This window comes from Choristoneura fumiferana, chromosome 8, assembly GCF_025370935.1.
Source record: "Choristoneura fumiferana chromosome 8, NRCan_CFum_1, whole genome shotgun sequence".
Lineage (NCBI taxonomy): Eukaryota > Metazoa > Arthropoda > Insecta > Lepidoptera > Tortricidae > Choristoneura > Choristoneura fumiferana.
The window spans coordinates 7,311,916-7,336,838 of record NC_133479.1 but is presented as its reverse complement, the minus strand read 5'-3'; the positions used below and the strand labels follow the sequence as shown (position 1 = coordinate 7,336,838).

The 24,923-nt window shown below is 34.5% G+C and overlaps 1 long non-coding RNA gene across 1 annotated transcript; it reads left to right on the top strand.

The window, feature by feature from the left end:
- The first annotated feature begins 17,691 nt into the window (after positions 1–17,691).
- LOC141430285 (uncharacterized) lies at positions 17,692–18,825 on the top strand. The gene is made up of 3 exons (XR_012451636.1): positions 17,692–18,114; positions 18,281–18,418; positions 18,613–18,825. It is a non-coding gene; the product is annotated as an uncharacterized lncRNA (long non-coding RNA).
- The last annotated feature ends 6,098 nt before the right edge of the window (positions 18,826–24,923 follow it).

Here is a 24,923-nt window from a genome sequence, read left to right as displayed (position 1 = left end):
AAATAATCACTTAATTTGGAAATGCCTTTCCAGCGATGATATATTATCTTAAATCATCTTTTTCTACTCCTATACTGTAATCTGTGATTTACTTAATCACGAACAGTAACAGGATACATAACAAGATTCTGGAAAAGTCTATAATGGTTTATTCCCCATAACAGCACTGTATCGTAATGTTGCTAAAACGATACTGCAACCATTTACTTTTTTATTTTAATTCGTACGTTCGGACAGACTAAGGTGCAGCCAGTTACATATTTTATATGGTTTTTATGCAGAATAAAAACTTTCCGAACACAATCCATAGCCTGCCAACATAAGTTATGCGTATTTTTTACATCGTCACAGGCAAGTAAACGTTAATCAAAAACAAAATTTTACTTGGAATTTTTTTGACATTTTCATATTTCTCACTTGTTTATTGTTGTTTACCTTCTCTGCGTTTGCCATAGTTTTTACTAAAGTAAGAAAACGTTTAAAGTTTACTATTTCTCTAACTTTGTATTGTAATTAATAAGTACCTACCCAGTCGAAGAAAAAGAATTGTATGCAACGTTATATAAGTAAGTCAAAAAAAGCTCGTGGCGTCTTATTCTTACGATGTTCGCTAAAGCTCACCATCGTAACTCACGCCACTCACCTTTTTTGAGCCCTGTTATACAACTGTTGCATAAAATACTATTAAATATATTCAAATCCAAAATTGAGTTTGTAAGAACTTCCTACAGTCACACAACCAAATTTTTTTATTTGATCTGTACGTCCCACTGCAATGCTGGACAAAGGCTTCCCCTTTTTGTTTCATCCATCACTATCAAAAGTTTGCCAGTTTGAGTCGAAAACTTAATAAATACTTGCGCCAGGAACGATTCGAGGCGGTCTTTTTTATTAAATATAAAAATATTATTTAAGTTAGCTAGTAGATTTATTATTTAGTAGTATTTAGCTCTTAGGTATATGATTGTATTTTCTATAAGTTTATATTCTTAGAATAAATACTTACCCAACTTTATTTTAACTTGTCAATCTTATGATTACGGAAACGGAAATAAAATTAACAATTGGCCTTCCTATGAAAGTAGTCATAACAAATTACCCAACCATTTAAATTTCACTTCTACAAATCAATTTCACTATGCCACACTCGAATACAAACCCAAGCGCGCGCACGTAAACTATCGCTATCAGCATCGCGAATGGGCAAATTGTGAAAAACCTCGTGTATATTTTATTGTTAGAGGAACAGTGTCAGTGAAGACATGTCAAAGTGGACAGTGCGTGGATGAGATGACGTCACTAAAGCACGGGGTGAATCTAAGCCGGCGGGCGTGCAGGCGGGCGCTTGCTGTGGCAGCTGTGGCACTCCTGGCTGTCAGCCATTGCAGTCCTATTGAAGTAAGTATACTCTTTATAATTTATTGAATCAGCCGTTACTTTCCGGAGGTCCATATTAATGAACTAACATGACTACTTTGCTCACATCTGTCTCTTTCTTTGTTGTGTCTGTCTGTTTGTCTAACATTGTGGTAGCTTGAACGGTTGTGTTCAGTGGCGTAGCTATCGTATGGCCAGCTGGTGCAGTGCACTAGGGCCCCGGAGCTCAGGGGGCCCTGTAACCTAAGCTTTGTAAAAAGAGGAGTATAAAAGAAAAAAAATCTTGTGAGCGGGCTCGAGCCATTTTTTCAAAATGTTTTTGAAGGTCCAGCTACGTGGAAAGGGGGTGGGTGAGGGCCCCATTCTTTCTCTATGCACCGGGACCCTTGTCTACCTAGCTACGCCAATGGTTGTGTTGCTCTGAAGATGAGTTCTGGTTGAGTTCGAATCGCGTCAGTTTATTGCGATGGTGGGGATAGATGGGTTTGTGTGATTTGTGTGTGGTCATACAGTGGTAGTGTTGGAGGTGGAGGAACTGCATGGACACACATTTCTTGCATAAACGTAGCTATCATAAGGTCGCGGATGAGCAAAGTAACTGTTTTAGTTTACGCATCTGCAATTCCCCTGGTTTGTAGATGTTTATGGGCGGTGGTGATCTCTTACCATCAGGAGACCCACTTGCTCGTTTGCCATCCAGTCGTATATAAAAAAAAAAAATTTACTGTTTATAGGTGAATTTCCACAATATGATTAAAAGCGTGGCGTAGAACGTCTACCAACGAGATGTACGTACCTACAGATGATCCTGGCTAAAGTCAGTTCACGATGGATGCAGGCCGCTTCCATCGAAGCAACTTGAGGTCTATTGGGGAGGCTGTGGGGAGGCCTATGTATGTCCGACAGCGGATGTCCTACGACTGAAATTATGATTATGATGAGTAGAATCACCCAATTAGTTATACGTTATACCATGTGTTTTAGAATTGATCGAATGTGTCAGCAGGAGGTTGGGTTAGTTTGAGGTTTTTGAAGTGTCAAATTATTTTTATTTTGATAATCAAAAATGTATCGGCATAACTACTCTGGGATAGTGCTCTCATATTGCTAATGTCAGTAGATAGGATTTTTACCTAAACTTGGAAGATTCCGTATAAAATACGAAATCCTTAGAAAAATATTACTTAATTTTTTCTTAATGGCTACGGAGCCCTATTTTACGCGTGTCCGACACGCTCTTGGCCGGTAAATAAAATCTCGGCGTGAAGCTGTGCTTGACTTTTGTACTGGTACTTAACCAGTAGATTACTTACACAATAAAGATCATAAATATTTTATTGCCCGCTTTCATCTGGGACGTTAAATGACATTGCAGCGACATGCTTACTCAGAAGCTGCACGAAGTTGTAAGATTATACTGCAAACATTCTGTATTTTTAACCGACTTCAAAATAGGAGAAGGTTCTATGTTCCACTGTTTGTATTTTTTTAAATGAGGCTTAGTACTTCAGTGTACACCTGCGCTGATAAAACACAGACACACATAAAAAATCTTTGGAGACTCATTTTACTAAGGGCGGTTTCGCCATCCATTGATTAGCGTTAACCGACGGTTCAATGTGATGCCGTCTCCGTCTATTCGAACAAAACAAATAGAGACGCCATCACACCTAACCGCCAGTTAACACTAATCAATGGATGGTGAAACAGACCCAAAGACAAATTTGATGTTTTGACTCATTAATAATAATATATGCTTCATTTATTGTATGAAATGTTCAAAGTATTATATATTTTTTTATAAATATTGCTCCATCAATACCTGCAATATCGATGATTCCGCCAATCAATATTAAAAAAGTCTGAATTTTAGTTTATTAATTAAATTAATGTTATGGTTAAGTTACAGAAATACGTTAACTTAACCTCGTTTAAAAAACCGGCCAAGAATTTTTTCTAAGAATTATTTTATACGGAATCTTCCAAGTTTAGGTATATTTCATACTTAAACTACTAATAATTCTCAAGCAAACTTAGCCGTTATAATTTTGCTTGAAAGTTTCACAAACTTACTACCATTCTGAATTTTTTCAAAATTTTCCACCCACCGGTTTAGATTTTAGAGGGGGGAGGGACGCTCGATTTTAATGAAAATTTTCACGTTAATGTTGAATATTTTGCAAAGAAATCACTGAATCGAAAAATCCTTTTAGCAATCCCCTAATGATTTTGAAAGACCTATCCAACGATACCCCACACTACAAGTTTGTACGAGAAAAAATAAATCGCCCCCACTTTACGACTATGGGAGGTACACTAAAAAAAAATATTTTTGATTTTTTTATTGTACCATTTTGTCGGCATACTTTACATTCATATTCGTGCAAAATTACAGCTTTCTAGCATTGATAGCCCCTGAGCAAAGCCGCGGACGGACGGACAGACAGACAGACAGACATGGCGAAACTATAAGGGTTCCGTTTATGCCATTTTGGCTCCGGAACCCTAAAAAAAGGCAAAAAAAAACACACTTTATAATAGGTAGGTACCAGAAAAAAAACACAAATGGTTAATTAACGGAAGCCTAACAAGTCAGTGTTCATGCACAAGCACAAGTATTGCCACATTGTATATAGAGGAAGCGTCTACCATGGTAACCTAGAGGTTTGACCTTTGGGCTCTCAATCAGAAGGTCGTGACTTCCAGCCTAGGCTCACACCTTTGAGTTTTTAGGAATTTCGTGAGGGAACCTTTGTGAAGTTCTCAATCCGCACTGGTTCCGCATAGGAACTACGGACGACTTTTTTTATTTATTTATTTAATCAAACGGCACATGCTAATACACTAAATTTTGGTATCGCCAAACTGTTACCAGTTTCTTGGCAATGAAACGCTCAATACATTTATTGAATCAAAACGTTAAAACGGTACGGTACGGTATTTAAAACGTTTAGGGGCTGTTTCGCCATCCATTGATTAGCGTTAACCGACGGTTAAATGTGATGCCGTCTCCGTCTATTCGAACAAAACAAATAGAGACACACTCATCAATGGATGGTGAAATAGCCCCTAAAAGACCTAAATAGGATTGTAATGTAATAACCAGCGATTTGGCATGCTGGGAATTTTAAATCACAAGTAAGATTAGTAGGTACACAATCGTTATCTTATCCAAGCACGTGGGACTTCAAAAGAATGAAATTGCCGTTACGTACCGATTAGCGTTCGTACGCTTTGATAGAAATTAAATACGTTTATAAGTTTTTTAGTATTATATTTTTCTTTATCTACACCCATATAGTAAATCCTCAAGGTAATGACCAGCATTACGACATTGGATTCTATTATGAACACGGCTGTATCGTAATGAGATTTCATACATCATTACAGCACGGAAGGGGGGGGGAGGGCAGCAGGTTGGTTCTTGAACACATGACAGAGGATTTAATATATGGATATAGATAAAATAAATATTGTATGCAACTGTACGTAATCAGGCCGTAAACCACTCATGACCCTATTATGACCCTATTATGAAACTCGGCTACGCCTCGTTTCACAAACCCACACTCGTGTTTTAAGGACCCCTATTACGATACATTTGCATAAAATACTATTTTCAACAACAGAAATCTTAGGGCCACTTTTATATCTATAGCATGGTCTATTATAAACGAGCATGGGGATCAGCTGATGGTCAGCATTCCGCCGCCGATGGACCGTCGCGAATTCGTGGTAGTCACTTGCCAACTGAGGGCCTACTCCGAAGTTCGAAAATCGAAGTTCGTATCGTACCGTCCCTCTCGCTCTTGTACTAAATAGTATAAGTGCCAGAGAGACCGAACGACACGAACTTCGATTTTCGTATTTCGTAGTAACCCTGCTGGTTATAAGATAGATCGTATACAGATAGATTTCTTACTTGAAGGTCCCAAGCAATAATTTGCGGTGAAAAAAAAATGCTTGACCACGTGCAGAAAAAAAAGCTCAGTTTAGAGTGTATGAATCTATGATCAAGCCTGAACCAGGTTAAACAACTCACTCAAACTTGATTTATATATTCTTCTTCAAGCGGTTAAAAGTAGCTAAACCTTGGACAAGCGTGTGCTGAAGCGTTATGGTGTGGCAACTGCTGTGCCTGCTAGCTAAGCCGCGTGGCAGGACCAATTTGTTCAACGAGGCGCCGCTAATTACGGGCCATAATACACGGTCAACAAAACTTTAGTGCTCCAAAACCTAGAGACCCCGCATAATGTAAAACAAATCGCTTCAATAGCTAAACATGTACATATTTTTACTGGGGCGGTCAAAGAAGAAACCAATGGGGATCAACAAAAAGATTGACCCAAGCACCCCGCAGGGTCCATAACAGGAGAATGCATGCTCCTCTCCTGGCTTCCCAGTAAATGGCTGAAGCAAGACTCTGTGGCTAGATAAGAAACCCCCTGCAACCTTCTCCACTCTGTAATAAGCACCAGGGAGTCCGAGATGTGTAGGCGAGATTTGTGGCCGGTGAGAGTCGGCACTATCTGGGCCCTCCCTTCCCAGTCGTCCATAATGTATTTTTTCTACTCCTATGCTGTAATCTGTGATTTACTTAATATAACGAACGAGCAGTATCTAATATAACAGCATACATTATGGAAAAGTCTATATTGTCTATTCCCCGTAACAGTACTGTATCGTAATGTTGCTAAAACGATACGGAGGGCCTACTCCGAAGTTCGAATCAGACCGTCCCTCTCGCTCTCGTATTAAATAGTATTCGAGTTTCGTAGTAGCCCTGCTGCAACCACTTACTTTTTTTTTCTTAATTCGTACGTTTTCGGACAGGCTAAGGTGCGCGCCAGTTACATATTTTATATGGTTTTTATACAGAATAAAAACTTTTCGAACATAATCCATAGCTTGCCAACATAAGTAACTCGTATTTTTTACATCGTCACAGGGAACTAAACGTATCAAAAACAAAATTTAACTTTTGACAAATTTTGACATGTTTTGACTTGAAATTTTGACTTGTTTATTGTTGTTTACCTTCTTTTTGCGTTTGCCATACTTTTTACTAAAGTATGAAAACGTTTCAAGTTTAAGTACCATTTCTCTAATTTTGTATTGTATGTAATTAATAAGCACCCAGTCGAAGAAAAAGTAACAACAAAAGTATGCAACGTTCTATAAGCAAGTCAAAAAAAGCTCGTGGCGTCTTTTTCTTACGATGTTCGCTCAAGCTTACATCGTAACTCACGCCACTCACCTTTTTTGAATTCTATTATACAACTGTTGCATTAAATACTATTTCCCAACTGCACGTAACCATCTCCTTTAAAATCACCTCATATAAAATAAACTAAAATCAAGGACCATGACTTTGAAGGTGATTCAGCCCAAAAACATGTAAGACGTATACTTCGTTTTTTTAGCATTAAAAAAAGGATAAAACAATCTTGACGAGTCTTTTTATTGAAAAACGTTTTTAAAAAAACAGTAACTATTACTTATGATAACAAAAGCATGTAAATGATCATATGTCCTTACTAATTTGTTACTATTTGCTGTGACTTATTTTTCAAAAGTGTTTTGCAATTAAAAGACACGTCAAGATCGCTTACTCTTTCTAATACAAAAAAAACGAAGTATACATACATAGATACTTACTTTCAGGAAAAATGCAATGCATATTTCCCTTTTCATTTAATGAGCGCCTGAGTGGTAAACAGGAAGTACCTGTATCTTGAGACGAAATTGCCGTGTAGTCGCCTGATTACTTAGTGACGAGGTTGAATAATGTATGAGCTTTCTGTCGTATGTTTATGGAAGGGTAATTTAATCTTGTATTAGGATCGGATGTAGAGAAATGGATGGGTTCTTGTTAGACACTTAACTTTTAGTTTTCCACTTTTTTATTTTCCCGCCAATGTGTATGGAAACACTTTTTTCAATTAAAAATTTAAGTAAATTCAAAAAGCTGAAGAAAAATTTGACTTGCAAAATTTTAAGACATCTTAATTTGCAAGATAAATACAAGTTTGTAGAAACAAAGCTATAATCAACTCAAAACGCCAATCAGAGGATAATAAAATTACATATTGCAAAAATTCACAATATTTTTCTACCACCATCTTTTACCGTTTGAAAGAAAGGGATGGTGAATGCAATCAAGCAATCAAAGTTAAAAAGAGAATTGCGAAAACTAGCCGTAGGTATACTTATATGTAACAAAAACATTAAATTGCTCTCAACAAGCTTATGCCTCGAATTACATTTTTTAAGTTCCCATTTTACATTTAATTTAATTCAAGGTCTGCTGAAAAGTAACGCTACGAATGCTTAATGTGCTACGATTATGTCGGTCGTAATTCATACGCCGTAGAGGCAACGACGTAGCGGTCGGAGTCATTTCGTAGCACCGCGTAGCAGATGCGTGAGCGAGTGAGAGACAGAGAGTCGTGGTGGCAGGTGAAGATTTTTTAGGGTTCCATATCCAAAGGGTGCCAACGGAACTTTATTATTGAGACTCCGCTGTCTGTCTGCACGCTGGCTGTCTGTCCGTCTATGACTCTAGGGCTCTATCTCTTGCTATAAGTATTTTTAATTTTGTTCGTGTTAGTTGACTGTATTTAAATACTACTTGGCTTTGGATACACTTTTCAAGTAAATCAATGGAAAAAGGTTTTTTTTTATACCACGTCGGTGGCAAACAGGCATGTTGAAGACCTCCATGCTGTAACTCGCTGGGAAAACAACGACAGGAAGTTCATTCCACAATTTAAGTGTTCTATGGAGAAAACACCTTTTAAACGGAACGGTACGCGACCATTGTGACTCCAACATGTGGAGATGAACTCCCTGTCTATGGCGAGCGGTGCGATGGTAGAAAGTTGCTGTAGGCATCATGTCAAAAAGTTCTTCAGAACACAGTCCGTTATAACACGCAGAACGGTAGAACACGCAGAGAGGCGAAGTCTCTCCTGAAACTCAACGGCTCTAAATCGCCTGTAAGTATGGGATCGTCGACAATCTTAACTGCGCGTTTCTGTACCGAGTCAACTGGACTTAGCTGGTATCCTGGTGCGCCCGCCCATAGGTGAGATCAGTACTCCGTGTGGGGCCTGACTTATGCTTTATAGAGCAGCAGCCTTTGCCTCGGGGTGAAGTAGCGCTTCCCCCTATTGAGCATACCGAGTGAATTTTCACGTGTAAGAATTCGCTGTAACAAGTTAAGTTAAGAAAAATAAGATACCTTACCTACTATTTATTTCTATTGTCATCTATCGCGATTTAGCCACGAAATAACTGAAGCAAACACTAAAGTCTAAATTAATTAATTTGCACCCTAAATGGTTATTATAACTGAACTAAAACCGTTGCGAACGCAAGTTAAGGCGGTGCTACATCTGCGTAAAGGCTGACTAGGAATATAAAAAAACCTATTGTAATAAAACCCTTTGATTACTTTATTTTTTTAATTATACTGGCCTTGAATTAATAGCTAATTTTAAAGACTAACTAACTACCCCTTCTTAACCTACTTAATACTACACTTAACTTATGGTAACGCTATGGTGATTTAACTTAAATTAATTTATGGCCTTGTGATCGTGAATCGTCTAGTGGATTAGGAACCTACCTTATGCCCAGCAATAACCTAAGTGCTTTTATTTGAGAATTAATTTGAAAAGCCTACAGTTGTGTTTCTAATGTTATAATTAATTAAGCAGTACCTAACTTCGTGATAATTTTGACTCTAGATTGAACTCTACTGAACTTTAGGGTGAAACTTTAATTACTGAGATGTGAATTTAGATATACTAGTATGTTTAGACTGGATAGTTCTAGAAATGGATCTTTCAGGTTACCTAGAATAATCAGTTTGGAAAAATGAGAGGAAATATTTCTACTACGGATAGAGTTTGTGTTTGTATTACTTCTGAATCTATTTTGACTTAAAGCTAAGTTTAATACCGAGACCTGAGGTCTCGGAGGATCTCTTCCAGCCACCCCCGATCCTTTCCTTTCGCACACCAGAGCAATATATCTCTTTGGATATGTCAAGTTGTGATTTTACTAGACTAAGCACTAACTTTCGGTGCATTCAAATCAAAGTATGGAAATACAAACACAATGTTTTGTAACAAGTTGAATCTAATTTTAGACTTATGGTTACTTATTCTATGCTTATATTAGAATACTCTATGAGATGCTTAATTATAACTTTGATAATTAGTTCAGGAATGAGTTTAGACACTACAGCTATTCATTTACTATAGGCACTAGTATCTCTTAATTTAGATTATGTCTTATCTATCTTAGATATATGGAATGTCTAATTTGACATAATTTTATTTTGGTATAATTACTAATCTCATAGTGACTTTCACTTATTTTAATGAGCTATCTACTTAGTCTAATTTTCTAGTTCTACCAGCATTTGGCGTTACCAGAGTAAAGCAGAAAGTAAGTACCGATTTCTATACTTTACGCCCAGAACACAAGCGTTAATAATAATCTAACTAGCTTATAACTAGATAACCCTTGGGTATTCAAGATAACCTCTGTATTAGGTTTTGGACTCGTCTATGACTAGTTTTGTCTCAATTCATATATTTTAAATGAACAATAAACTGTTTCAACTATCAATCCTTAATCAATTATGTTTAAATCGAGATCGAATGAAAAGTACATAAATTTCCAGATAGACTGTTGCCTGGTATGTGTCAACGTAAGCTATCGACCGTAGTCAGGATTTCTACATCCGTTCACTCAATGTAAGTAGGTACGACAACTAAAACAGCTAGTATGTATTTATAACACGAAAGACTTTTGTATTTTAATTGATAGATGGTCCAAAACCCTCTACGATTTTATCTCTAACTTATTACTAGACATAATTTGATGAGATCTTATCAAAAGTATGAATATGATGTTTGATATTAATTTTATCAAAACAAAGCTTATTTTAGCTGGCAATCGTAATTCAAATCGAAATTAGATGATAATTGTGTTAAATATTATTCAGTAAGTTATCTGGCATTTAATTGTCCACTTAGCTATGAGATCGTGTCATATCAATTCCCGCTTATTCATTATAGGAAAGACAGCTAAAATATGTTATTGTTATTTACTCTTAACAAAATGATCAAACCGTATTTTGGTTTTAAATTGAAGTCAACTTACTAATTTTAATAAAGTTATTCGTAGTCAAGTTCTTATGAACTAAGTTTTGTATAATGAAGTTTTGACGTAAGTACTTAAATAAATTTTATGTTTTATTCTCTTTTCTTAAAATCTAGTTTATGCCTTAAAACTATGTGTGTGCGAGTTTAAGCTTTCCCTAGCTCTGTGTTGAAGTTTAGCAATTTGGAGGAAAACCCTCATAGGTGAACTAATTGTGTGGTGAGTTAAAATAGTAACTTTTCCCGGTGTAAGGAAACGCTACTCTAGCTAAGCCCTATGAACTTCCCTACCTATATAGCCCTAATAAATCCTACAATTGTACTTTAAGCTTGCCTGAGGCCCCTACTCTCTGTCTGTGATTAGCAAAACTAGAGAATTAATCCCACATGTACATTTAGTGTAATGTAGAAATTCACGGTGCAATGAATTTCTTCTAATCTCCTATCAACAATGATGGTGTGTATACCTAAAGCCCTATCGGTCCCTAAATGGTGCTGAGCTCTCAACTTTCCCGAAGGAAAGTCCCTATGACGGAGAGCCCCGCGGAACAGCAGAATACCTAACGTTGTGCATAAATACGTAAATAAATAGGGGACAGGAATTCTGAGTTTCTTAAGTACAAACCAAGCGTCAACAAGACACGCATTCACTTCGACGAGCGCTACTTAGTCGTTACAAAAGACAAACAGAATCCACTGGTGGCTGGTACGACAGTATTTGCCCGCTGAAGCCGCCACAGCTTCAGGAAGTGGAAGCCTATTTCGTCCACGGTTGTCACCGTTAGGTGTCAGACGATATAGACGGACTTAAAGCTCAACCAAGGTACGTTATGGAGGAACCAAAGTCATTTCCATTAAGTTGGGAAAAACACAGAAAAGTTATGGGTTAGTACAAAATATACGTAGGCTGAAATGAAACGCTATAAAACGATCACTCCACACTACAAGAACAAATAAGGAACTTCACCGCCACAAGACCGCAAAGTCCCTCACACAAAGATTTTCCGAATGAAAATCAGCACTAAATATTTCACAAATAATTAAAAAACCAGAGAGTTAATCATTATTCCGCAGATTAATGATCAAGACCCCGACACTTTACTTCCTGAAGAAATACTCACATTTCTTGTAAATTAAAATTAATTCAAATTAAATAAAATCAAAACCCCAATTAAAATTAATGAAATAAAATTACCCGATACTATTGACTCTAATTTGTTAACAAAATGGCGCACAGAAACTAAACCCCCGACTAGCAAAATAACGATGTTGACTCTACGAAATCTAAATCCATCTGGCTCCGCCCTTTTTGTGTCACCTCTATTTATAGCTTCTCTCCCGGGACCTCTGGTATTTTCGCGCCAAGCGACCAAACGACGCCAAGCTTACCAAAGTCGACAACGTTGACATTGCCCGCTCTCGCTTTTTCTTCTGCCAAATCCTTATCTCAAAATAGCCAAATTTTATCCGTAAAATTTATTTTTGAACTAAAATTTCCTATTTATCTTGACACTATCCTAGCTTAACTATTCTAGTAAATACGTTTCATTTTTATATTGTGCTACAACAATAATTTTCAATAAATATTTATATGTATTTGTCAAATACTTCAATTTTACCTCAACGTTTTAATTTCCTTAACCTATCTAACAATAATCTTACTTCTAATGATAATTTTCTACTTATTACTCCCTACACTCTTTGAATATAAATAGCCAATTACATACTTCTATTGTTCGTTATAAAATAGCTAATTTGCCTACAATTATTAACTGGTATCCCCAACTCGCGCCATTTATTCATAGTTTCCTTTGTCGTATTAACGCTACTCAAAATTTGCTTATAATTTCGCCACGTTCCTACTTTAAGTCAGTGCGACAGAGTACTTGTAATTTCATCTTAACTAAATGTGTAATTACTCTGCTAATACTACTCCGTTTTGAATGAAAACTTAAATTTATAATAGATAATGAACCAATGATCTATACTACGATTACGTAATGCTTGCATTTTCGGTTTTTCTTAACTTATTTAGCTAATTTCGACAACTTGCCGTTTCCATGATGCTTCCGTTGATATTTCTTTAAATTAACATAATTATTAACATCAAATGTATCTAAGATCTACTGTAGACTAATACTAATGATTCTATTACTATATCAAGTCTATTTTTGATGAATTTGTGACCATATTTCTTGTTTTTAGATAAAATTTACATTTCCATTACCTAAAGCGACCTCTATAATTCCCACGTGAAACTAACTAAATAGCCTCCCAGGTTAATCTGCCGCTAAACCCAGTTCGGCATTAGTTCACTAATTTTCCATGACGCCTACCATTAATTCCTTTAATTGACCATAGATGGCGTTTTTTTACATTAATTATTATACCCGAACAACACAATTCTAATCTCCAATTAAATTTAACATTTACTCATTAAATTGACTGCTAAATTATCCCTGCTTTAATTACATCGACATTCTAATCTCAATTACTCTTATTTAACTGTCTTTGTCGACATGTTTTTGTTTCGAGTTTCCATCAAACCTTCATAGATGGCCCCACTAACAATTTTCTACTAATTTATTCCCAGTGACGGTCGTGTGACACATCCGAACCGTTACAGCTTTTCCCCTTGATAGACTAAGAAGTAGTTAATATACAATTTAACGCCCGAATTGGTCTATCACACTTATGTCAATATTTAAAATTTAAAATAAAATTTTATTAGTCTTTATAATTGAAATGTGTTTTGTGTGGTGTGTTTTTAACCAAGCTAAGACTATCACTATTTCTAGCCTACATTTGAACCAGTGTTGAAACTCACAGATATGAACACAGTTACAATCCAGTCAGAATGTCTAAGACTCTGCGAAAGATCTTGGTTGTGAGGCAAGATAACTCTAGTAGTAAATCGTATCTCAGCTTCTAATAAAAGCATGATAGCAAGGTCTAACTATCAAGTCCTAGTAGAACTACGATTCTCTCCTTAAGCCCAGGCATTCCTTTCGATTATTCACTTACCAGAAGGTCAAAATGCCCAATCCATTTGCCTCCCAGTCCAGACTTAGCCTTCAATAATGACTTCCTAGTCTTGGAGCATGTGTAGTGTAAATTTTTAGTTCTGTCCACTAGTAGAGTACTAAAATCCTTGAACGCAGTCTACAAAACTGATTTTGCCTACTGGCCTATCCTAACACCTCTATCAAGAATTCTAGTTGTAAGTGTAATGTGTTCAATTATAACTACCAATAAATGATCCGATCATACTACAGAATTGTTAATTATTCAAGACCCTCATTTCCTTAACTATCTATCACTCTCTTTTCAAAGCCCCTCACGTGGCACTATCATAATACCTTCACACTTTAATCCTTCACTATGGTACATCCAGTTTTTTTTTTTTTTTTTCATTATTGCTCGCTGTCCTGAACAATCAATAACCCCAATTAGTTTAACCAGACTTCTTTTGTTTTACTTTTAAAATTATTTCTTAACCCTTTTTTTTCAATGATAGTTCCCATCAACATTATTTTTTCCTACCCTATCCTAATCATAAATATCCTTCCCATTTATCGCCTTTTCCTACGTTTTTTTTTTTTTCAGGTTTCCCAGCCTAATATATATAATATATATATATCATAAAATCTACTCTTACTATCTACATATAAACTACCAACCGCTTATAATATAATTTGCTAAAATTTCTAATACTACTGTAAATATTCTATCTACTCTTAATTTAGGTCATCAATTTAGATACCATAATAATTCTATTTCTACACTCTTAACTCAGCTCTCTAAAACATTTAATTTGGAACATAACCAAACCAAATTTACTTTTGCGTTTCGCTTTACCCCTTTTTAATATCAAAATGCGTTTATTAAACCATCTATTATTATAGTATCTAACTTGCTGGTAAATTTGACTACTCGGCATTAACTTATACTTATAATATATTTCTTCTCCTTTTCCCCTCTTTTTTGAAACTTTAACTTAGCATCCTTTACTCAATTTAAATTTATAAACTTAAGACCCTTTAAGATTCATTTCCGAACTGCAATCTATATATTTTTTGTGAACTAACCATTACTCTTACTGTTAGCTACCGACCGTACGTCCGTTTGAGTCACCTCAAAACACGCAAATTCCGTTATAATTTTCCTACAATGTGACTAACTTTTCTTCCCTACGGCAACCTCTCAAATCAAATGTCAAATCCTCCTGTCAAAGCAAATCGTATCGTAATTATTGCCGTTTCAATAGACGCATTCTTAATTACATTAACGCTATGTTATTAAATTTAATTTTAAATTTGTACACTAATTATTAAGAAGCTAATCTGCGCGCGCATCATCAAACTCTTCCTACTATCTCAACTTTAGATGCTTACTTTGGATACTTTGGTAACTAACTAAGTGAAACGCTGCGTGGTTCAATCGTTTGCAAGAGGAAAAGAATTATAATGTCTGTCACCAGATCCGATAAATTGTTGCTGAAATTTCCTTGTCTCTATGATCGCTGTCATGTCTCTTTATCTGTGAAATTGGGATCGTCGCGAAGAACGAAACCCAAGGTTCTGCTGTCCCACTAATGTACTTAATTGAAATCTCTACTGTACCCCTCATCTTGTCTGACATCAACCGAAAAGCCGGAGCTTACAATCGCAAGGTGAATATCGTAATTTTTTTCTTATGTTTCTACCAATCTAAAATGTTGTTATTGTCCTAACCAAATGTCAATGCTAACCGTCTACATTTTCTTTCAGATTCAACACAATAACGACATGGCCCACAACTCTGTAATAACTTTGGCGAATGACCACTCCGAGGAAAATAAACTTCTATTCTTTTAAACTTATATATAACTGGCGCTTACTCCCTTTTTCCTTCCAACATTGTATAACATTTGTTCTAGTTAATGTAAATGCTGCAACATAAGGTTACACTATAATTTACTAGCTCTTAAGTTTAATTTTCTCTGCTTACAATTTTTTATTACTCAGTTAATAAATAATATTTAATATAGACCTGTAATCTAAGCTAATTTTATGTTAAATTAATTTTTCATTTCTATTTGTATGTGTTTTAAGGGTGATTTTACTTTCAGAATTCCATACCGCCTCCCTCTATCGTTTCCCCTATTTTCATACCCACCGTTACTTCATCAACCACTCACAACACCGCATAATTTTATTTCTATCTTAATTACCCTACTTGTCTTAATGTAGTTAATTAAATTTATTTTAAACACTACTAGCATAATAACCAACAATTAACAAAAGCTAATCTAATTTAAATTTATCCACTAATTAATAAGCATTGTACAGGTGGTTTAACTGAAATGTCAACCTGTATTCTAATTAATCTCTATTTTTATTCTTTTATTTTAATTAATTTCAACCAGATACAACTTATTTTATATAATTCAATGTGTTTAATAACTGGTGGCAGCCTCACTGGTTAATGCAAATAGTAACTATGTTTAGGTTTAAAATAATGTACCGTTTGATCCCAAATAAATATTAAAACATAACTAAATAACTCTTATCTTGTGTGTCTCAGAATCTACTTCAACCATTTTCTTTTTTTTTTTTCTCTAATAGGTTTCACTGGTAGTACCTAGACTAATGTATTGCATAAAATTTTCCCCTCTTCTTCGTTGGTATTGGGTTCTACTAGAACATATATTTTTTTTATAGGGATTAGTAGCTTTTACATATAACCCTTTATTTATACTATTTATACTTATGCTTCAAATTTATTTACATACTAATTTCTACATATTGATTTCTCTTACAAGTTGTACAACTACCTTTCTATTTATTCCTGTCACTACTATTACCGTTTCCCCTGTTTCCCATGTCATAAAAAATTTGAAATGTCATTTTTCTATTCTACATATCTCTTTAGCATGTTATTTATCCTTTTATAATGACTTATTTCCCCCTGTTTAAGCATTTCTAATATGATTTAAGAATAAGAATATTTATTTGCGAAAATGTAGTAGTAAATAAGTTGGAGAAGCGTTTTTGAGTGCATACATTTTACTTAAACAAGCATGCAAATTTTTCTTATAAACTATTGATTTGTACCATATTAAATAACATTAAAATACTATATTATGTCAAACTCAGAAGATGAAATTTAAAGTTATTCGCTTATTGGATCAAAATAATTATTAATGCCATAATAACACTTATCTAAACAAAATTTACGTAATTCATATTTATACTCAGGCATGTCAAAGTTACTTATTTCTATGTGTAGATTATTATATACTTTTACTATCATACATAAAGCATTTTTTGTAAAACAAGCTGTTTTCGACAGCGAAGGATATCAAAGAAGAGTACCGCGGCTATTTGTAAATCAATATGTAATTCTGAAATATTTTCTAAGTATTTTTTACAACTCTTTATTTACCCCAGAATCTGTTTATACTATCTCAGGTAGCTTTATCTTTTCCCCCTATCATAAATCTCTCTCAAGTATAAATATCTAAATGCTCCTCTCATCCACTCAAAGGTTGACTGGTAGAGGATAAGTCCGCCTTTCTACATATAGTTATCTCATCGGTTGTCAACTGTGTTTGTTTACCTATTTTGTACTATAAGGAGTTTACATACATACATACATTAATAATACATTTGCTACTATGTTTTCCTATTATGTATATATAATTGAATTGTTCTAAATAATTTATCCACCTAGTCACTCTAACATTATATAATCTCTAATTCTAGACAAATATTAGCGCCTTATGGTCTATTAAAATTATCACTTTAGCTCCACGTAAATATGTCTCGAACTTAGCCAATCAACTTATTACTGAGAAAACTTATTCGGTCACGGTCCAGTTGAGTTGCGAACCCCTGAATCCTCTACTGTGGTTAATTTTATTTTCTGGTTCAGGTGCATGAAATTTAACTAACTATTTCCCCTCTCTAATACAATCCACATTCCTCTATCATTTATTTTACATTGACCCCTTTTATACTACAAATAATAAAATTTTGTACTTTAACTACAGTGCCTTACTTTATTTTATTTTTATTTACACAGCTGTTCTTGTTAAAGTATTTTATTTCTAAATTTTAATTCATCTCCCCCATTATTCATAAAATTCTTTACGTTAATAATTACATCCAATTTAACCGCTTAATAACTGATTTTGAATAAATTTAAACCTTAACGATAACAGTTTAACTTCTATTTTATGTGGTTTGATTTTTCTTTAATACGTTTTATATTTCAAATTTGTTTCTCATATCGCCCTAATTTTAATATAAAGTACACCTAAATTTTCCGCTTCCAAGTCGCCACGTTTCGTATCTATGGACGTGAACCCTTTACCTCGCTTACGCGCAATTTAAAAATAAATACTCGTACCGCCCTTCGCTATCTGTCACCGCGCAGCTGCCAACGTCAACACTATAATTCTATCGTCAAAGAAAGGTTCTAACCTCAATTTACTATGAACTTACGCTTGTCTTTATTACACTAAAAGTATTTAAAGATAACTAAAATTTACCGTATCCGCGAGTTTATAATTTAACAGGTGAGTGCCGCCGACATAACTTACGTTCTATGATCTAACTGTAACTATTGATTTGGACTCAAGTTTCGACAGTAACTAACTATTGTTTTAAACGGTATTAACAGTGCTCGCGTTTTAAATACGTCCAAGTGTTAACTGTGTAATAATAATGCCTTTTATCTTTCAGATAAAACCTCACCCAGTGTATCTCAAATGTAAAATGTCTAAAGCTCACTCGGATCGCTCTTATAATGAAATTTAAATTTACTGAGCTCATTCAATGAAGCCAGACCCCACAACAGCCCATTGTTGTTGACATTGAATGGTATGTACTAACTTTCTTAACTCACTATGTCATAATCTTATAAAATTTCAACTGTTAAATTATTTCTATTGTTATTACATTTCAAGTGACATTTAAACTCCAAATGTTTGTGTAAGCTAAAACCCAATTAAAATTCATTCTACTCTAACTTCAAACTACTCTTTCTGTTATTTATTTCTTTCTTTTATTTACAGAAAGTGTGACAATCTAATGACAGATGGGCGCTGAACATCACTATATCACACATACTTGAGCATGGATTGAACTAGTGTCTACCTCTCACGATTTGAACTCGGATGTACTCCTGCTACACAATCAATGAACTAATCTCACTCTAACTATACCGCTGTCCGCAGACATCTTCCTCTTAATAAAATAATTTAAACGCTTTTAGGTGCTATGATTAATTTTTGGTATGTTGTTTTATTTCTTTACCTATAACCCTCTACTATTATCATTTCATTAATTACTCAATCATTAATTTGGTAAACTATTAATAACAATTGTCTCAACTTTCATATAACAACAAAGCAACCCCGTTAGTTATTTACTGATTTGTTTATACCAAACATTTATAAGTAAACTTAATGTAATAAATTGTAATTGACTTTCTCGCTTTCCCCTCATAAATTAAATTCTAAAGTAACAGATTTTTACTTTATGTTAATTTCTGATCTGTAAATCTATCATATATTACTGTTTTGCTTAGATCAACTTCTATTCTCTGCGCTCTACTTTCTAGGCATTGTGACTAATATTTTACTCAATACTAATCTGATTAAATATCTCTATAATGACTATTATACTCAATACTAATCTGATTAAAGCAAAATTTCTCATTATACTAATCCTGAGTAATTAATACATAGTTTATAAATCATTTCCCCTATTACTTAAGAATGCTTGGGCAACCGAGCTTTACTTGGGCTTTAAGTAAAATATCGCTATCTCTCTCTAACTTTTGATGTATTGTAGACGTTTGACCGGTATTTTTTCATATCTAAAATGGCGTCTTGTTTCACGTCTACGCATGCGCATGTGTGAAGTCTGGCCCTATACCACGGAAGTGCAAAACTCGAACCTCGCATGTTGCCGTCCCGCCGACGCTTAAATCATTTAATATGCGAGTAAAAGAGACAGTGCGATACGAACTTTGATTTTCGAGTTTCGTAGTAGCCCTGCAGTTTTAACTTCTAACTGTCAACTCGCAACAAAAGCAAACGCTACTTTTATTTGAGTTTTAATCCGCTTAGCTCTCAAATCTGATATTACTAAACTGTCTACGCTACTTCTAATGAAACAGATGACTATTCATTACTAAGGCCGAAGAAAACAGTGCATCGATTACTCCTACATCACGCCTAGATCTTGTGATCATTGCAGCTTTTAACCAAGGGTGGACCCTCGTCTTACTTCTGTGAATGTTCGTCAATCAAGAATAAACTATCTCAGTGTTTTTAGTGAAGTGAATTAAAAATAGGAAGTGCTTACGACCGTCTTCATTTCGACAAGAAGTTCTTTATGTTGTGACCCGCTAAATTTATTAAATTATTAAACTATTCTCAAGTTATTCCTATCTCCATACTGCTATTACACTGATTATAATCATCATCATCATCACCCCAGTCTATGCATATCCTACTACTAAGCACACAGGTCTCCTCTCAGAATGAGAGAGCTGATTCTCTATACTATCACAACTTTAATTCAAATTAATCTCAAACTCCATTTCACGAACAGCAAATTGTGGCAGTCTAAAAGAACACCACTGTTTTGAAAACTACTGATTTTATGCTATATTACCTATCTTTTACTTACTACAATCTATATCTAAATTAATTCTTAACCTCAAATCTTTTTATTTACAACACTTGTTATTATTTTTATCTATGTTATTAATTAAATACTCATTTTGGTCATGATTTTCTTTCTACTTTTGTTTGTATTCTAGCTCACAGCTTTGCAAACTGTAAACAGACTATGATTAAACTAACACCAAACTCTAAATTACTTAAGTAAAATTAAATTAAGTTCTTCCTGGTCATGGCATACCATATTGTAATAAGTCTTTTGATGGTAGTAATAGGTGGTGATGATATAATAAGTATTTTTTAAATTATCTTTAATTGTACTTGTACTTGACTGTACTTATGCTGGTCACGGCCAACAAATTGTAATAACCCTTCTAATGGCCTTGAATTATTAGCTAATTTTAAGACTAACTAACTACCCCTTCTTAACCTACTTAATACTACACTTAACTTATGGTGATTTAACTTAAATTAATTTATGGCCTTGTGATCGTGAATCGTCTAGTGGATTAGGAACCTACCTTATGCCCAGCAATAACCTAAGTGCTTTTATTTGAGAATTAATTTGAAAAGCCTACAGTTGTGTTTCTAATGTTATAATTAATTAAGCAGTACCTAACTTCGTGATAATTTTGACTCTAGATTGAACTCTACTGAACTTTAGGGTGAAACTTTAATTACTGAGATGTGAATTTAGATATACTAGTATGTTTAGACTGGATAGTTCTAGAAATGGATCTTTCAGGTTACCTAGAATAATCAGTTTGGAAAAATGAGAGGAAATATTTCTACTACGGATAGAGTTTGTGTTTGTATTACTTCTGAATCTATTTTGACTTAAAACTAAGTTTAATACCGAGACCTGAGGTCTCGGAGGATCTCTTCCTGCCACCCCCGATCCTTCCTTTCGCACACCAGAGCAATATATCTCTATGGATATGTCAAGTTGTGATTTTACTAGACTAAGCACTAACTTTCGGTGCATTCAAATCAAAGTATGGAAATACAAACACAATGTTTTGTAACAAGTTGAATCTAATTTTAGACTTATGGTTACTTATTCTATGCTTATATTAGAATACTCTATGAGATGCTTAATTATAACTTTGATAATTAGTTCAGGAATGAGTTTAGACACTACAGCTATTCATTTACTATAGGCACTAGTATCTCTTAATTTAGATTATGTCTTATCTATCTTAGATATATGGAATGTCTAATTTGACATAATTTTATTTTGGTATAATTACTAATCTCATAGTGACTTTCACTTATTTTAATGAGCTATCTACTTAGTCTAATTTTCTAGTTCTACCAGCATTTGGCGTTACCAGAGTAAAGCAGAAAGTAAGTACCGATTTCTATACTTTACGCCCAGAACACAAGCGTTAATAATAATCTAACTAGCTTATAACTAGATAACCCTTGGGTATTCAAGATAACCTCTGTATTAGGTTTTGGACTCGTCTATGACTAGTTTTGTCTCAATTCATATATTTTAAATGAACAATAAACTGTTTCAACTATCAATCCTTAATCAATTATGTTTAAATCGAGATCGAATGAAAAGTACATAAATTTCCAGATAGACTGTTGCCTGGTATGTGTCAACGTAAGCTATCGACCGTAGTCAGGATTTCTACATCCGTTCACTCAATGTAAGTAGGTACGACAACTAAAACAGCTAGTATGTATTTATAACACGAAAGACTTTTGTATTTTAATTGATAGATGGTCCAAAACCCTCTACGATTTTATCTCTAACTTATTACTAGACATAATTTGATGAGATCTTAATCAAAAGTATGAATATGATGTTTGATATTAATTTTATCAAAACAAAGCTTATTTTAGCTGGCAATCGTAATTCAAATCGAAATTAGATGATAATTGTGTTAAATATTATTCAGTAAGTTATCTGGCATTTAATTGTCCACTTAGCTATGAGATCGTGTCATATCAATTCCCGCTTATTCATTATAGGAAAGACAGCTAAAATATGTTATTGTTATTTACTCTTAACAAAATGATCAAACCGTATTTTGGTTTTAAATTGAAGTCAACTTACTAATTTAATAAAGTTATTCGTAGTCAAGTTCTTATGAACTAAGTTTTGTATAATGAAGTTTTGACGTAAGTACTTAAATAAATTTTATGTTTTATTCTCTTTTCTTAAAATCTAGTTTATGCCTTAAAACTATGTGTGTGCGAGTTTAAGCTTTCCCTAGCTCTGTGTTGAAGTTTAGCAATTTGGAGGAAAACCCTCATAGGTGAACTAATTGTGTGGTGAGTTAAAATAGTAACTTTTCCCGGTGTAAGGAAACGCTACTCTAGCTAAGCCCTATGAACTTCCCTACCTATATAGCCCTAATAAATCCTACAATTGTACTTTAAGCTTGCCTGAGGCCCCTACTCTCTGTCTGTGATTAGCAAAACTAGAGAATTAATCCCACATGTACATTTAGTGTAATGTAGAAATTCACGGTGCAATGAATTTCTTCTAATCTCCTATCAACAATGATGGTGTGTATACCTAAAGCCCTATCGGTCCCTAAATGGTGCTGAGCTCTCAACTTTCCCGAAGGAAAGTCCCTATGACGGAGAGCCCCGCGGAACAGCAGAATACCTAACGTTGTGCATAAATACGTAAATAAATAGGGGACAGGAATTCTGAGTTTCTTAAGTACAAACCAAGCGTCAACAAGACACGCATTCACTTCGACGAGCGCTACTTAGTCGTTACAAAAGACAAACAGAATCCACTGGTGGCTGGTACGACAGTAATTTGCCGCTGAAGCCGCCACAGCTTCAGGAAGTGGAAGCCTATTTCGTCCACGTTGTCACCGTTAGGTGTCAGACGATATAGACGGACTTAAAGCTCAACCAAGGTACGTTATGGAGGAACCAAAGTCATTTCCATTAAGTTGGGAAAAACACAGAAAAGTTATGGGTTAGTACAAATATACGTAGGCTGAAATGAAACGCTATAAAACGATCACTCCACACTACAAGAACAAATAAAGGACTTCACCGCCACAAGACCGCAAAGTCCCTCACATAAAGATTTTCCGAATGAAAATCAGCACTAAATATTTCACAAATAATAAAAACCAGAGAGTTAATCATTATTCCGCAGATTAATGATCAAGACCCCGACACTTTACTTCCTGAAGAAATACTCACATTTCTTGTAAATTAAAATAATTCAAATTAAATAAATCAAAAACCCCAATTAAAATTAATGAAATAAAATTACCCGATACTATTGACTCTAATTTGTTAACAAAATGGCGCACAGCACAGAAACTAAACCCCCCGACTAGCAAAATAACGATGTTGACTCTACGAAATCTAAATCCATCTGGCCTCCGCCCTTTTTTGTCACCTCTATTTATAGCTTCTCTCCCGGGACCTCTGGTATTTTCGCGCCAAGCGACCAAACGACGCCAAGCTTACCAAAGTCGACAACGTTGACATTGCCAGCTCTCGCTTTTTCTTCTGCCAAATCCTTATCTCAAAATAGCCAAATTTTAATCCGTAAAATTTATTTTTGAACTAAAATTTCCTATTTATCTTGACACTATCCTAGCTTAACTATTCTAGTAAATACGTTTCATTTTTATATTGTGCTACAACAATAATTTTCAATAAATATTTATATGTATTTGTCAAATACTTCAATTTTACCTCAACGTTTTAATTTCCTTAACCTATCTAACAATAATCTTACTTCTAATGATAATTTTCTACTTATTACTCCCTACACTCTTTGAATATAAATAGCCAATTACATACTTCTATTGTTCGTTATAAAATAGCTAATTTGCCTACAATTATTAACTGGTATCCCCAATTCGCGCCACTTTATTCATAGTTTCCTTTGTCGTATTAACGCTACTCAAAATTTGCTTATAATTTCGCCACGTTCCTACTTTAAGTCAGTGCGACAGAGTGCTTGTAATTTCATCATAACTAAATGTGTAATTACTCTGCTAATACTACTCCGTTTTGAATGAAAACTTAAATTTATAATAGATAATGAACCAATGATCTATACTACGATTACGTAATGCTTGCATTTTCGGTTTTTCTTAACTTATTTAGCTAATTTCGACAACTTGCCGTTTCCATGATGCTTCCGTTGATATTTCTTTAAATTAACATAATTATTAACATCAAATGTATCTAAGATCTACTGTAGACTAATACTAATGATTCTATTACTATATCAAGTCTATTTTTGATGAATTTGTGACCATATTTCTTGTTTTTAGATAAAATTTACATTTCCATTACCTAAAGCGACCTCTATAATTCCCACGTGAAACTAACTAAATAGCCTCCCAGGTTAATCTGCCGCTAAACCCAGTTCGGCATTAGTTCACTAATTTTCCATGACGCCTACCATTAATTCCTTTAATTGACCATAGATGGCGTTTTTTTACATTAATTATTATACCCGAACAACACAATTCTAATCTCCAATTAAATTTAACATTTACTCATTAAATTGACTGCTAAATTATCCCTGCTTTAATTACATCGACATTCTAATCTCAATTACTCTTATTTAACTGTCTTTGTCGACATGTTTTTGTTTCGAGTTTCCATCAAACCTTCATAGATGGCCCCACTAACAATTTTCTACTAATTTATTCCCAGTGACGGTCGTGTGACACATCCGAACCGTTACC